This window comes from Saimiri boliviensis, chromosome 20, assembly GCF_048565385.1.
Source record: "Saimiri boliviensis isolate mSaiBol1 chromosome 20, mSaiBol1.pri, whole genome shotgun sequence".
Classification (NCBI taxonomy): domain Eukaryota; kingdom Metazoa; phylum Chordata; class Mammalia; order Primates; family Cebidae; genus Saimiri; species Saimiri boliviensis.
The window spans coordinates 24463889-24477319 of NC_133468.1; positions in this window are offsets into that span (position 1 = coordinate 24463889).

The following is a 13431-nucleotide window of genomic DNA, read 5'->3' on the forward strand; positions in this document are numbered from 1 at the left end:
CTTAGTGTCTTACTAGGGACGGTCATGAAATCCAGTGGCAGTGACGTCATTGAACACATATACATATGATGATGTGCATCTGCATGTAGTAGCCACTGATATGGACTCTTACATTTGAGAACACATAAGCTAATCAATAACTTGGATTTGCAGTTTAGGAAAAATCAAAAATGTGTATAGAACCCAAAATCTAAAATCTGTACTGTCAGTGACATCTGCTCCAAACAGTCCAGAGGGCCTTCATGCTTAGTAGCCATCAAAACCTACTGGGAGGTAGAAGAGAAACCCATCTCTACTCACTGAAGTAAACGCGCGCTCACAGCAAACAATTAGCAGCTCCTCGGGCATAAGACTGTCAAAAAGACTAAAGCCTGGGTATGGTCAAGGTTTCCTGAAGTGTGGTCCACATTGGAATCTCAGCCAAGAAATCGCATATTTAACAAGCTCCTGGGAGGCTTTTTTTTTTTTTTTTTTTTTTTTTCTGAGACAGGGTCTTGCTCGGTTACCCAGAATGGAGTGCAGTAGTACGCTCAGGGTTCACTACAGCCTCGACTCCTCTACTCAAGCAATCCTCCAACCTCAGCCACCTTAGTAGCTGGGACTACAGGTATGCACCACTACACCCAGCTGATTTTTGTAGCAACAGGATTTTGCCATGTTTACCAGGCTGGTCGTGAACTCCTGAGCTCAAGTGATCCTCCCACCTCCGCCTCCCAGGGTGCTGGGATTACAGGAGGGAGCCGCCAAGCCCAGCCTGGGAAGCTTCTTACGCACAGCACCACTGTGTAACCTCTAAAATGATTTCCAACAACCCCCAAGCTATACCATTTCGCTCTAATGTTAAACTTGGTTTGATCTGTATTACCATAGCATATAGCAGAAATGATAATACATCACTTCCAAGATTAGGTCATAAAATATTTTGGCTTTTGTCTTGAGGGCTCTCTTTGTCTCTCTCTCTCTCCCCCTCTTTCTCTTTTCTTAGGTAACCATTCCCACTGGGGAAAGCCATGTCACGAACAGCCCCATGGAGAGAACCACATGGCAAGCAGCTGAAGCTCCTGCCAACAGCCTCATGAATGAGATTAGAAGTGGATACTCCAGCTCCTTCGGAAACTGCAGCACTGGTTGACAGCTTGACTGCCACATCCTAAGAGACTCTGAAATCAGAACCACTCAGCTAACCATTCCCAGATTCTTAACCCTCAGAAACCATGTGAGATCATAAATGCTCATTGTTTTATTGTTTTAATTGGCTACATTTGGGGGTAATTTATTACACAGCAAAATAATACAGGTAGCTAAATAGATAAATAATACAGGTAGCTAGTCTCCAAAGACGGCCCCTTCCTGTCCTTACATAGGAGATTATTTTTCCTTTCTTTACGTTTGAGCCGGCCCTGTGGCTGGTTTGAACAATAGAATGCAGCAGAAGTGACATTCTGGGACTTTTGAGCCCAGCCTTTTTTTTTTTTTTTTTTTTTATTATTATTATTTTTTTTGAGACAGAGTTTCGCTCTTGTTACCCAGGCTGGAGTGCAATGGCGAGATCTCGGCTCACCGCAACCTCCGCCTCCTGGGCTCAGGCAATTCTCCTGCCTCAGCCTCCTGAGTAGCTGGGATTACAAGCACGTGCCTCCATGCCCAGCTAATTTTTTGTATCTTTAGTAGAGATGGGGTTTCACCATGTTGACCAGGATGGTCTCGATCTCTCAACCTCGTGATCCACCCGCCTCAGCCTCCCAAAGTGCTGGGATTACAGAGCCCAGCCTTTTAAGAGAACTGGCAGCTAGCTACATCTTGGACCCCAGACACATGCTGTGAGCAACCAAAGCCACATGGAGAGGGAACGGAGAGGAGAACAGAAGTGCCCGTTTGGCGGCTCCAGCTGAGCTCCCCGCCAGCAGTCAGCACTGCCTGCCTGCCTTGTGAGTGAGTCCTCTTGAATGTCCCACCCAATTGAGCCCCCACAGATGACTGCAGTCCCCACCAACACCATGTGAAGCAGAACTGCCCAGTCACTCCAAACAACTGTGAAAAACAAATGGTTGTTATTTTAAGTCACTAAATATGGGGGGTAGTTTTCAGGTAGCAATAAATAACCAAGACATACTATCTTTTTTTTTTTTTTTCTGAGACAGAGTCTCACTCTGTCACCCAGGCTGGAGTGCAATGCCATGATTTCAGCTCACTGCAACCTCCACCTTCCAGGTTCAAGCGATTCTGCCTCAGCCTCCTGAGTAGCTGGGACTACAGGCACCTACCACCAAGCTTGGCTAACTTCTGTACTTTTAGTAGAGACAGGGTTTCACCATATTGGCCAGGCTAGTCTCAAACTCCTGACCTTGTGATCCGCCTGCCTCAGCCTCCCAAAGTGCTGGGATTACAGACATGAGCCACCATGCCTAGCCAGACATACTGCTTAAACTGATGAATTTGTTCTCTAATGATTGGATTCTGAGCATCCATCTATAAGAGGGATATAGATGTCTGTCCAAAGGACTTTTCCAGGCAAACAATACATACCTCATAAGATTGTCTTGTACCTTGCCTTTCCTTTCAATTCACCAGGGTGCTGGGAAGGCTTTTTGATACTGGTTCCTCCAATTTCTTCTCTGCTTCTAACAACAGCACAAAGAACTAACATTAACTGAGCTCTACTAGGTCTCTGGCACTGTCCTCATTTATCTCTATTAATTTATTAAATTATTGGCTGGCTCGTGGTGGCTCATGCCTATAATCCCAGCACTTTGGGAGGTCGAAGTGGGCAGATCATTTGAGGTCAGGAGTTCGAGACCAGCCTGGACAACATGGAAAAACCCCAACTCTACTAAAAATGAGAAAAAAAAAAAATTAGCCAGGTGTGGTGTCAGGTGCCTGTAATCCCAACTACTGGGGAGGCTGAGGCAGGAGAATTGCTTGAACCCAGGAGATGGAGGTTGCAGTGAACCGAGATCAGGCCACTGCACTCCAGTCTGGGTGACATAGCAAGACTCCACCTAAAAAAAAAAAAAGTTATTAATTATTATAGCAACACTAAGAGCTAGATCCTGTTGTTCTAGCTTTTAGTGTTGTGTAATAATTAATTTAATAATCTCCCCCATTCTCCATGTGGGAAAACTAAGACCTACAGCGGTAAAGAAGTTGACCAAGCTCACACAGAGCTCACAGACAATAAAGCCAGCAGTGGGGCCAGGCACGGTGGCTCATGCCTGTAATCCCCAGCACTTTGGGAGGTCAAGGTAGGAGGATCATGAGGTCAGGAGATCGAGACCATCCTGGCTAACACAGTGAAACCCCACCTCTACTAAAAATACAAAAAATTAGCCAGGTATGGTGGCACAAACCTGTAGTCCCAGCTACTCAGGAGGCTGAGGCAGAAGAATCGCTTGAACCAGGGAGGCAGGGGTTGCAGTGAGCAGAGATCACCCATTGCACTACAGCCTGGGTGACAGAGCAAGACTCTGCCTAAAAAAAAAAAAAAAAAGCCAATAGTGGGTGGGACTCAGTCAGTCTAACTCCACATCCATGCTTCACCACTGCTCCGCTCTACACTCAATCATAGGAGGTAGGATGCTGTCATTACCTCCATTTTAGAAACAGGAACCTGAAGCTTATGGACCGTGAGTCCCTGGGACAAACTTCACACAATTAATAAAGGGAAGCTCTAGAAGGAAACTTCCCTTTTCACCTATGTTCTTAAACACAACCCTATTTTACATCCCCACCTTTGCTGAACGTGCAGATTATAGGAAGGGTCTGATCCAGTCATATAATCTCCACTCTGTTAGGCCCTACCTTCCAGGCCCTTCTGGGCTGTACCTTAAGAACTGTATTTTAAGGAGAAGACAGGTCAAGGAATCACACATGCATCTATGGTGTCAACTTGGCAGCTCCTGGAACTGCTTTTGTTTTTTATTTTGTTTTTATTTTTTTGAGACAGGGACCCCCTCTGTTACCAGGCTACAGTGCAGTAGTACAGTCACAGCTCACTATAGCTTCAACCTGCTGAGCTCAAGTAATCCTCCTGCCTCAGCCTCCCAAGTAGCTGGGACCACAGGTGCATGCCACCACACCTTGCTAATTTTTTATTTTTTTATTTTTTATTTTTATTTTATTTTATTTATTTATTTTTTTTTTTTTTTTTGAGACTGAGTTTCGCTCTTGTTACCCAGGCTGGAGTGCAATGGCGCAATCTCGGCTCACCGCAACCTACGCCTCCTGGGTTCAGGCAATTCTCCTGCCTCAGCCTCCTGAGTAGCTGGGATTACAGGCACACGCCACCATGCCCAGCTAATTTTTTGTATTTTTAGTAGAGACGGGGTTTCACTGTGTTGACCAGGATGGTCTCGATCTCCTGAACTCGTGATCCACCCGCCTCAGCCTCCCAAAGTGCTGGGATTACAGGCTTGAGCCACCACGCCCGGCTTAATTTTTTATTTTTAATAGAGACGGCATCTCATCATGTTGCCCAGGCTGGTCTCAAACTTCTGGGCTCAAGCGATCCTCTCACTTCAGCCTCCCAAATTGTTGGGATTACAGGCATGAACCACCACTTCCAGCCTAGCTCCTGAGTCTTCTCTGCCCTGCTTTTGGAGATCATCAGAACTTGGAAACATTATCTTGTTTCTTTGAAAATAGCTCGTCCAGGCCAGGCACAGTGGCTCACACCTGTAATCCCAGCACTTTGGGAGTCTGAGGTGGGCAGATCTTGAAGTAAGGAGTTCAAGACCAGCCTGGCCAACATGGTAAAACCCCATCTCTACTAAAAGTACAAAAATTAGCTGGGTATGGTGGCATGCACCTGTAATCCCAGCTAATCGGGAGGCTGAGGCAGAAGAATTGCTTGAACCCAGGAGACAGAGGTTGCAGTGAGCCGAGATCATGCCACTGCACTCTAGCCTGGGTGACAGAGCAAGACTCCATCTCAATAAACAAACAAACAGCTGGCCCATTTTCAGGGGCTCAAGAAACCGTATTTCAGAGTTCAAAAGAAAAAAAAAAAGTCAGCAAATTCACAGATCTGCAAGAGAGCTGTATTTCCTGTTTAACTACTCTCATCCTGAAACAAATTTAAAAAAAAAAAATCCATTTGCTCTCTTCTCATTTTTCTGTGAACATCCTCCATCAAGAAAATTGAGTATTTTTCACATCCATGCTCTATAGACAGGAAGTAAAAGAAAGCAAACTTTTTCCCATACAAAATCTCACTTGATTCTCATGAAGGATTTTTTAAATGAGATTTGTTTGTTTGTTTGTTTTTTGAGACAAAGTCTCTCTCTGTCACACAGGCTGGAGTGCTGGAGTGCAGTGGCCTGATCTTGGCTCACTGCAACCTCTGCCTCCCAGGTTCAGGAGATCCACATGCCCCAGCCTCCCAAGTAGCTGGGATTAAAGATGTGCACCGCCAAGCCAGGCTAAATTTTGTATTTTTAGTAGAGATGGGGTTTCACCATGTTGGCCAGGCTGGTCTCAGACTCCTGGTCTTATGTGATCCACCCACTTCAGGCTCCCAAAGCGCTGGGATTAGAGGTATAAGCCACCTCACCCAGGCCTCTAATAAGTTTATTTTAATAGCAAAAGGTATTTACATACGTAGCATGATGATTTATTGAGAATTTACTATAGCAGGAAAATCTACTGATATATTTTTGTGTCTATTTCTTCTTGTCTATCAGGAAGGAATTAATGGTATTTGTCCCATCCTCGGGGCATTTTTCTAGGGCCAAAAAAGAAAGCTGACAGCAGTAGGACCAGGAGAACACCCTGATTACATCCCCAAATCAGACTTGGAGTCCTGAAGGGCTTGCCCAGCGGTCAGGTCTTCAGTGGATGTATGTCCTTTCTAAACAGGGCCATATTCAGCTGGCCGCACAGAGGAGTTTGGGCCAAGCATTCTAGGAACAACTACTTTGCAACTAGCCATGTTGTTCCAGAGTGGGAGGACTGACCAGGTGGTGCTTTGACGCTCTGAGGGTAACCTCAGGTAAGATTCTTCAGCTTTGGGTTGGGGGATAGGGGAGACCTGGTGCCTCCTACCCCCGGAGAAGCGGCTAACGCCTGAGTCCCAAGTGCCATGGCTTCAGAAGCCTTCGCAACAATCCCATGGTTGAGCTTGACACCATAGTGACCATCTTGCATTGAGTGCCAGAAACCTTCGCCATTTTCCTGGACTGCAGAAGCCATTGATACGGCTGTGATGAGTGGAGGCGCACCAGGGCTCTTGTCTCACACATCCAATTAGATAAAACATCATGGACACATGCAGAGTGGTTTTAAGGAGCAGAGAGTTTAATGGGCAAGAAGGGGCAACAAGGAAGGGAAAAGGAAAAAACTCCCCTATCCAGAGACAGAGGGAGGGAGGCTCCAAAGCCAGGAGAGGGAACCTCACCTGCCACAGATACCAGCCAGGTTTGTATACAGAGGCTGGGGGAGGCTCTGTCTGATTTGCATAGGGCTGAGGGGATTGGTTTGACTAGGCATGTCATTCACATAGCCTGTGGAAACAGTTGGCCCTCCCACACTAGTCTTTTAATACGCAAATGCAAGGTGCCATGATGTTCTACACAGTGGGGCTATGTGGGGGCAGCAGTATTGCCAGGAACATGTGGGACAAGGGCGAGATGAAAAGGGTGAGAATCCCCATGTTTGGGTGGACCCAGTTTCTATTGGCTGGTATTTGCATATTAAAGGTTGCTGGCCTGGCTCTAAGAGTGGGGTTTTACAATCAACTTTTTCAAGATGCTTTGAAAAATGAAAACTTCCCAAGGACCCCTTTTCCTCTCTATCTGCCTAAAATAATTTCTTAATAACTCCTACAACACCATGAGATCTCTAACCAAACTAGCAAATGAAAGGGAGCCCCTGTCTCCCTGGCTCACGGAAACACACAAATAACTGTATCTACCTTGTCAGCCTTGGCAACTGAAGCCTGAGCCAGGTTTACTATTTTTAAAATAATGTAAAAACATGGCTTTGCCTGCCTGCACCCCTCCATCATAAAACAAGTCATATCTTTTGCAACACACATTTCCCACCACACGGAAAAAAAAAAATCACAAACAATTTGACTTAAACCTCAGTTTCTTAGATATTAACCTTTTCTCCTCTTTCCTGCCCTTGTTTCTCTGACATCTTTCCTATTGTATAATATTAGACTTTAAGCAGGTCAGCTCTTATTTCTTTCACTCACTTGCTTGTTTTATTTACCCTCTCTGCACTTCCAGAAAGTCATTGCTTCCTTGCACAGCATTTTTCCTCCCTCAGATCCACATTTACAGAATACCTGCTAGCCTCTGAGCACCGGTCAGCAAACCAGCACCCACAAGCCCAATTCTGCCCATAGCCTGTGTTTGTAAATAAAGTTACATTGGATGTAGCTTCATTCATTCAATCAGGTATCAACCAAAAATAAAATTCTAAGCACTTCAATTGACTAATGGATGTCCCACCCCCAGCCAGCAGTATTCCAAAGTAAACCTGAAAATCTAGTTTGGGCCATGATGGAAGTGGAGGATGGATTATGCCTCATGATGGTCTTCTCCCTTTGGAATTCAGGCAGAACTGACCAGCATTAACATTGAAACAGAGATTTTAAGACAGACAGAACAGACTCTTTGTGGCAGTAAGATACAAAATTCCAACTGTAAGTTCTTTTAGGCTAACACAGCGCCATGGATGCAATGACAACCCCCATGACCCGCATGTACACCTCTGGATGGCCTCCCAGAATTAGAAAATCTGAAGTAACTGGAAGACCATGGAAAGAGGAAGAATGATCAACCTCTGCAGAGCCTAATTAACTTGAGACGTTCTTCCATTGTTCCTTATCCTCAGTTGATAAGGGAATTGGACTTTGTAACCAACTTTGGTCAACCTCATGACTCCAGACCCTATGACTCCCTCCCAGCTTGCAAAAAAAAAAATGCCCTAAGTTGTAACTTCTGTAACTTTCCGCTACCTACCCCAAACCTATAAAACCAACTCCTATCCCACTGCCCTCCACCCTCCACCAACTCCCCTTTTTGATTCAGCATACCACACCCAGGTGAATAAACAGCCGTGTTGCTCACACAAAGCCTGTTTGGGGGGGGAGTCCCTTCATTCAGAGCATGCATTTTGACACCAACTTGACTCTAGTATAGCATCACATGACAGATAAAGATTGAAGTATTTTGCCCTGAAATATATTTCCTAGACATACTTTGAAATGGCCCTTAAAACTGTCTCTTGTGGGAAAATCAACATTCTATAGAGAATCCCCCTCCCTTTCCAAGTTTTTTCCCTGATCCAGAAGAGAATTAACTAAGAGTCTGGCACCTTTTTAGGTCTGATAAGAGCCCTGAAGCCTGCTACCTGGAGGCTGCATCTGCACAATAAAACCTTGATCTCCACAACTCCTTATCTAAACCCAGACATTCCTTTCTATTGATTCCAGGTCTTTAGCTAGTAACTCTTTCAACCAATTGCCAATCAAAAAATCTTTGAGGCCCGCATGGTGGCTCATGCCTGTAATACCAGAACTTTGGGAGGCCTAGGCAGGAGGATCACTTGAGGTCAGGAGTTTGAGACCAGCCTGGCCAACATGGTGAAACCCTGTCTCTACTAAAAATACAAAAATTTGCCAAGTGTAGTGGCAAGTGCCTGTAATCCCAGCTACTTGGGAGGCTGAGACAGGAGAATCGCTTAAACCTGGGAGGCAGAGGTTGCAGTGAGCCAAGATCACCCCACTGCACTCCAGCCTGGGTGACATAGCAAGACTCTGTCTCCAAAAAAAAAGAAAGAAAAACAAAATATTTGACTCCACTTCCACTGGAAGCCTCTCCCTTCAAGATGTCCCATGTTTCTGGACTGAACCAATATATATCCTATATGTATTGATTGATTGATATCTTATGTCTTTCTAAAACATAAAACCAAATAGTAGGCCCACTACCTTGAGTACATGTTCTCAGCATCTCCTGGGTCTATGTCATATTTAGCTCAGAGCAAATATCTTCAAATATTTTACAGTTTGACTCTTTTTATTGACACAGGCATTGTCTATGGCTGTTTCAAACTATAATGGTACCTTTGGGTCTTCTCAACAAAGACTCTCAAATCCTAAAATGTCCACTATTGGGCCTCTTTTAGAAAAAGTTTGCCAGCTCCTGGTCTAGCAGAATAAAATCATATGTTGTACTGCATATTATTAATCTACACTTGATTCATCTTTGGATGCTATTTCATTTGTTATTCGTATTTTGGGTTTTTTTGAGACGGAATTTCACTCTTTCACTCAGGCTGGAATGCAATGACACATTCTTGGCTCACTGCAACCTCCGCCTTACGGTTTCAAATGATTCTCCTGCCTCAGCCTCCTGAGTAGCTGGGATTACAGGCACCCACCACCATGCCCAGCTAATTTTTGTATTTTTAGTAGACACGGGGTTTCACCAGGTTGACCAGTCAGTTCTTGAACTTCTGACCTCAGGTGATCTGCCCGCCTGGACCTTAAGTTCTGGGATTACAAGCATGAGCCACGGCGCTCGGCTGGATGTTATTTTAATAGAGGTCACTGCAAAGTGTTCTGGAAGCACCATTAGGTTTTCGATCATCCCATGGCTTATAGCTGCCACCCTAGCTGAGGCCTCATATTACAGACAGCAAAACAACCATTCAAGCTATATTATGCCAAAAATAAGAATTTTTTAATAAAATCATAGGATGCTGTTTTCTTCTTAGTCTGAGTTCAATCAGGTAACAAAAGCACTACCAGTATTATAGAATAAAAAGTTTATTAAATTTATTATAGAAGTCATACTTTACACAATTGTGGGAGGAGCTAGGGAAGTAAGGTCTAAATACGGCAACTGGAGAATCAGTGGCAGGTTTCTAACCAGCTTGGCCTTGGAGGGGACAAGCCAGAGCAGAGCGAAGAAACAACGAAGGCACGAGCTTGAAATACAAGCAAGGCCTGTATCACCTCACGCCTGTATTGACGTCATCTGTTACCTCCTCCCTTTTGCAAGATTCCCACTTGCACCCATTCAAAGAACAGAAATGCACCTCAAAATTCCACCCTTTCGAGAACTTGTAATGCTTTGCTTTACATTGCCGTGAGAGGGGGTCCTCTTTCAAATCCTCATTTTCATCCTTGTACATAAGAAGGGGCAATGATATTCTATAGGTTGATGCAAAAGTAATTGTGTCTTGTGCCCTTAAAAGTAATGGCAAAAGCTGAGCATGGTGGCTCACATCTGTAACTCCAGCAGTTCAGGAGGCCGCGGCGGGTAGATCACGAGGTCAGGAGTTGGAGAGCAGCCTGACCAACATGGTGAAACCTCGTCTCTACTAAAAATACAAAAATTAGCCGGGCGTAGTATCGGTTGCCTGTAATCCCAGCTTCTCAGGAGGCTGAGGCAGGAGAAGCACTTGAACCCAGGAGGCAGAGGTTCCAGTAAGCCAAGATCTCGCCACTGCACTCCAGCCTGGGTGGCAGAGCAAGACTCCATCTCATAAAAAAAAAAAAAAAAAAAAAAAAAGTAATGACAAAAACTGCAATTACTTTTCCACCAACCTAATAGGTTTTCTTCTCTAGCAGTTCCTGTCTCATTCAGAGTAAGGATTCAAGTCTCAACTTTATCAATTTTGACCACAGATTCTTTCAAATTTCCAGAACAGTGATTGAGTGAGGGAAGATTCTAAAACACATTTGCAAGTTCAATGACATTTCTCCCACAAAAAGTGGAGTCTAATTCAACATCCTCTTGATTATGGGCTAGCCATAATGACTTCTTCAAAGGGATAGAAGGTAATAGAAGGATGCCGGGCAACTTAAGAGGCTTGTCACAAAAAGAAATACAGGTGTGGTGGCTCATGCTTGTAATCCTAGCACTTTGGGAGGCTGAGGCAAGAGGATTGCTTGAGTCCAAGAGTTCTAGACCAGCCTGTGCAACATAGCAAAACCCCATCCACGAGGGGTTTCTGAAAGTGCAGGGATTATAGGCGTGAGCCACCACGCCTGGCCGAAAAACCCCACCTCTTCAGAAAAAACAAAAATTTGCTACGCATGATGGTGCACCTATAGTCCCAGCTACTTCTGAGGCTGAGGTGAAAGGATTGCTTGAGTCCAGGCAGTGGAGGCTGCAGTATGCTGTGATCGTGTCACTGCACTCAGCCTGGGCAATAGAGTGAGACCTTGTCTAAAAGAAAAAAAGGGGGCCAGGCACAATGCCTCATGCCTGTAATCCCAGCACTTTGGGAGGCCGAGGCAGGTGGATCACCTGAGGTCAGGAGTTCAAGACCAGCCTGGCCAACATGGTGAAACCCCATCTATACTAAAGATACAAAAATGAGCCCAGTGTGGTGGCGGGCACCTGTAATCCCAGCTACTTAGGAGGCTGAGGCAGACAGAACTGCTTGAACACAGGAGGCGGAGGTTACAGTAAGCCGAAATTGCATCGCTATACTCCAGCTGGGGCGACAGAGCAAGACTTTGTCTCAAAAAAAATAATAATAAATGAAAGAAAGAAAAAATGCAAATTCCATGTGGCTTTTTCTCTGTCCTTAGTACACACATCTCTGGAAACCTGAGCCATGTAAGCAGTCTGATTACTCTGAAGCCGCAATTCTGGAGAGACTGCTTAGAGATACCACATAAAGCTGGAGAGAGATGTCTGAGGAGCCCTGCTTGATCCAGTCCCTGGCCATTCAAGGTTCTTAGTCTAGGCTAGGAGCATCTCTCAGATATTTCTACTCCAGCTTCCTACCTACCCCGCCAACACAAAGAAGAGGAGAAATGAGCTTTCTCCACCAAACCTAGTTCTGACTGCACATCTGTGAGGGGTGAGAGGAGATGTTGTTGAGTCTGAAGCCATAAGTTTTGGGGTGGTTTATTGTGTATCCATAGTAACTGAAGCAGGATGCAAAGCAATTTTCCAAATAAACAATAGAGTTTTAACTCAGAACAGAGTTAGGTTGAGCTGCCAAAGATAAAAATGCATATATACCAATATATCACTTTGGAATTTCATTCAGCCATGTCATTCAGCTAGCCATCCGACAAATATTTATGAAGTGCCTCCTTTGTGTGCTGGGGATTCAGTGGCAAACACAGACGTGATCTCTGTCTTGATGGAGCTTCCATGCTTTAACCATGGGTTAAAGAGACATTGACAAGTAATTTATGAGTGTTAGAAAAGGGAGAAGCCCAGGATGCTTTGAGCCCTTGTCAGATAATAAGTCACACGTCTGTTCTGGAAATTTCTTAAAGACACGTTTCCTTAATTACTAAGCGCTGTTTGTGTTCTGGCAACATTCCAGATACGCAGAGCAAAAGAAAAGATATCAATTTACAATTTCAGCAAATGCAAGCTGCTAAGTTACAAGCATTTATGGTGGCTGCTTTCAACTCCAACAGTCAGCTGTCCTTTCTCTGGATCAAAGCTACATAAGAAAGATGCTAATTGTATGCTTTCTCCTGCACCTACTTTGAAATTATTTACAGTGATAAAACTATAAGATCATCTTGCCTAAGAAACACTGCCACACAGAGTGGCTTTAGTTAGGTTGCAAATCGAAATTACTCACAAGGTCTATACTAGAAGCTAAAAGCTTTCTTATCAGGCTGCTGGTAATGAAGTTTGCTAACCATTCTAGTGCATAAAGTAGAATTATGAAAACTGATTCAGTCTAATTATCAAAGGGTCAGGTTTTTTTCTGCTGTTCTCAAAATGTAGCCATTGAAGCGGCTTGAAAACTCATTGTCCAGAATTTAAATTACCTATTGCCAAGTCTCAGTGACTGCTCCAGGAATGAACGAAAGTGCTTAAAATCTCCGGACTATTTGATTACAGGTACCCATCCACCGTTTGCTCAGTCGCGTACAACTGTGCAATTAAAACAAATGGTGGTGTATAAAAGGCTGACTGAGGTAAATTTGGCCTATGGGCAGAGTGCCAGTCTGTTAGAAGGAAGTGCCAGGCATGATGGGGAAAGCAGTGAACAAAAAAGACACGGGCCCCTGTGCGATGCTCTCCTGGTGCTTAGAGTCTAGCAGGGAAAGACAGCAAGTGGGCACCTGGGATAGAGTTTGTAAGAGCTGAGCTGAGGGGAACAGTTCAGTGTGCTGTATCACAGAGAACTAGCCCAAGGATGTGACCTCTAAGCTGAAGGTCATGTAGGAGTCACAAGGTAAAGCCGAGGGGGACAAGGAAGAAAAGAAAGCATGGTTCCAGTTGAGGGAGGTAGGAGCTAAGATGCACAAGATACTCAGAATTTTATAGAAACTGAAAAAAATTCAGTACGGCTGGAAGAGTAAGAGAGATAAGGCTGAACAGGTAGGGAAGAGGGCTAGCCAGGTCCTGAAGGGCCATGTAAGCCATTTCAAAGAGATTCAACTTGCTATTCCTTAGATTTCATAAATAGCATGAAATCAACATTTTAGCTAGT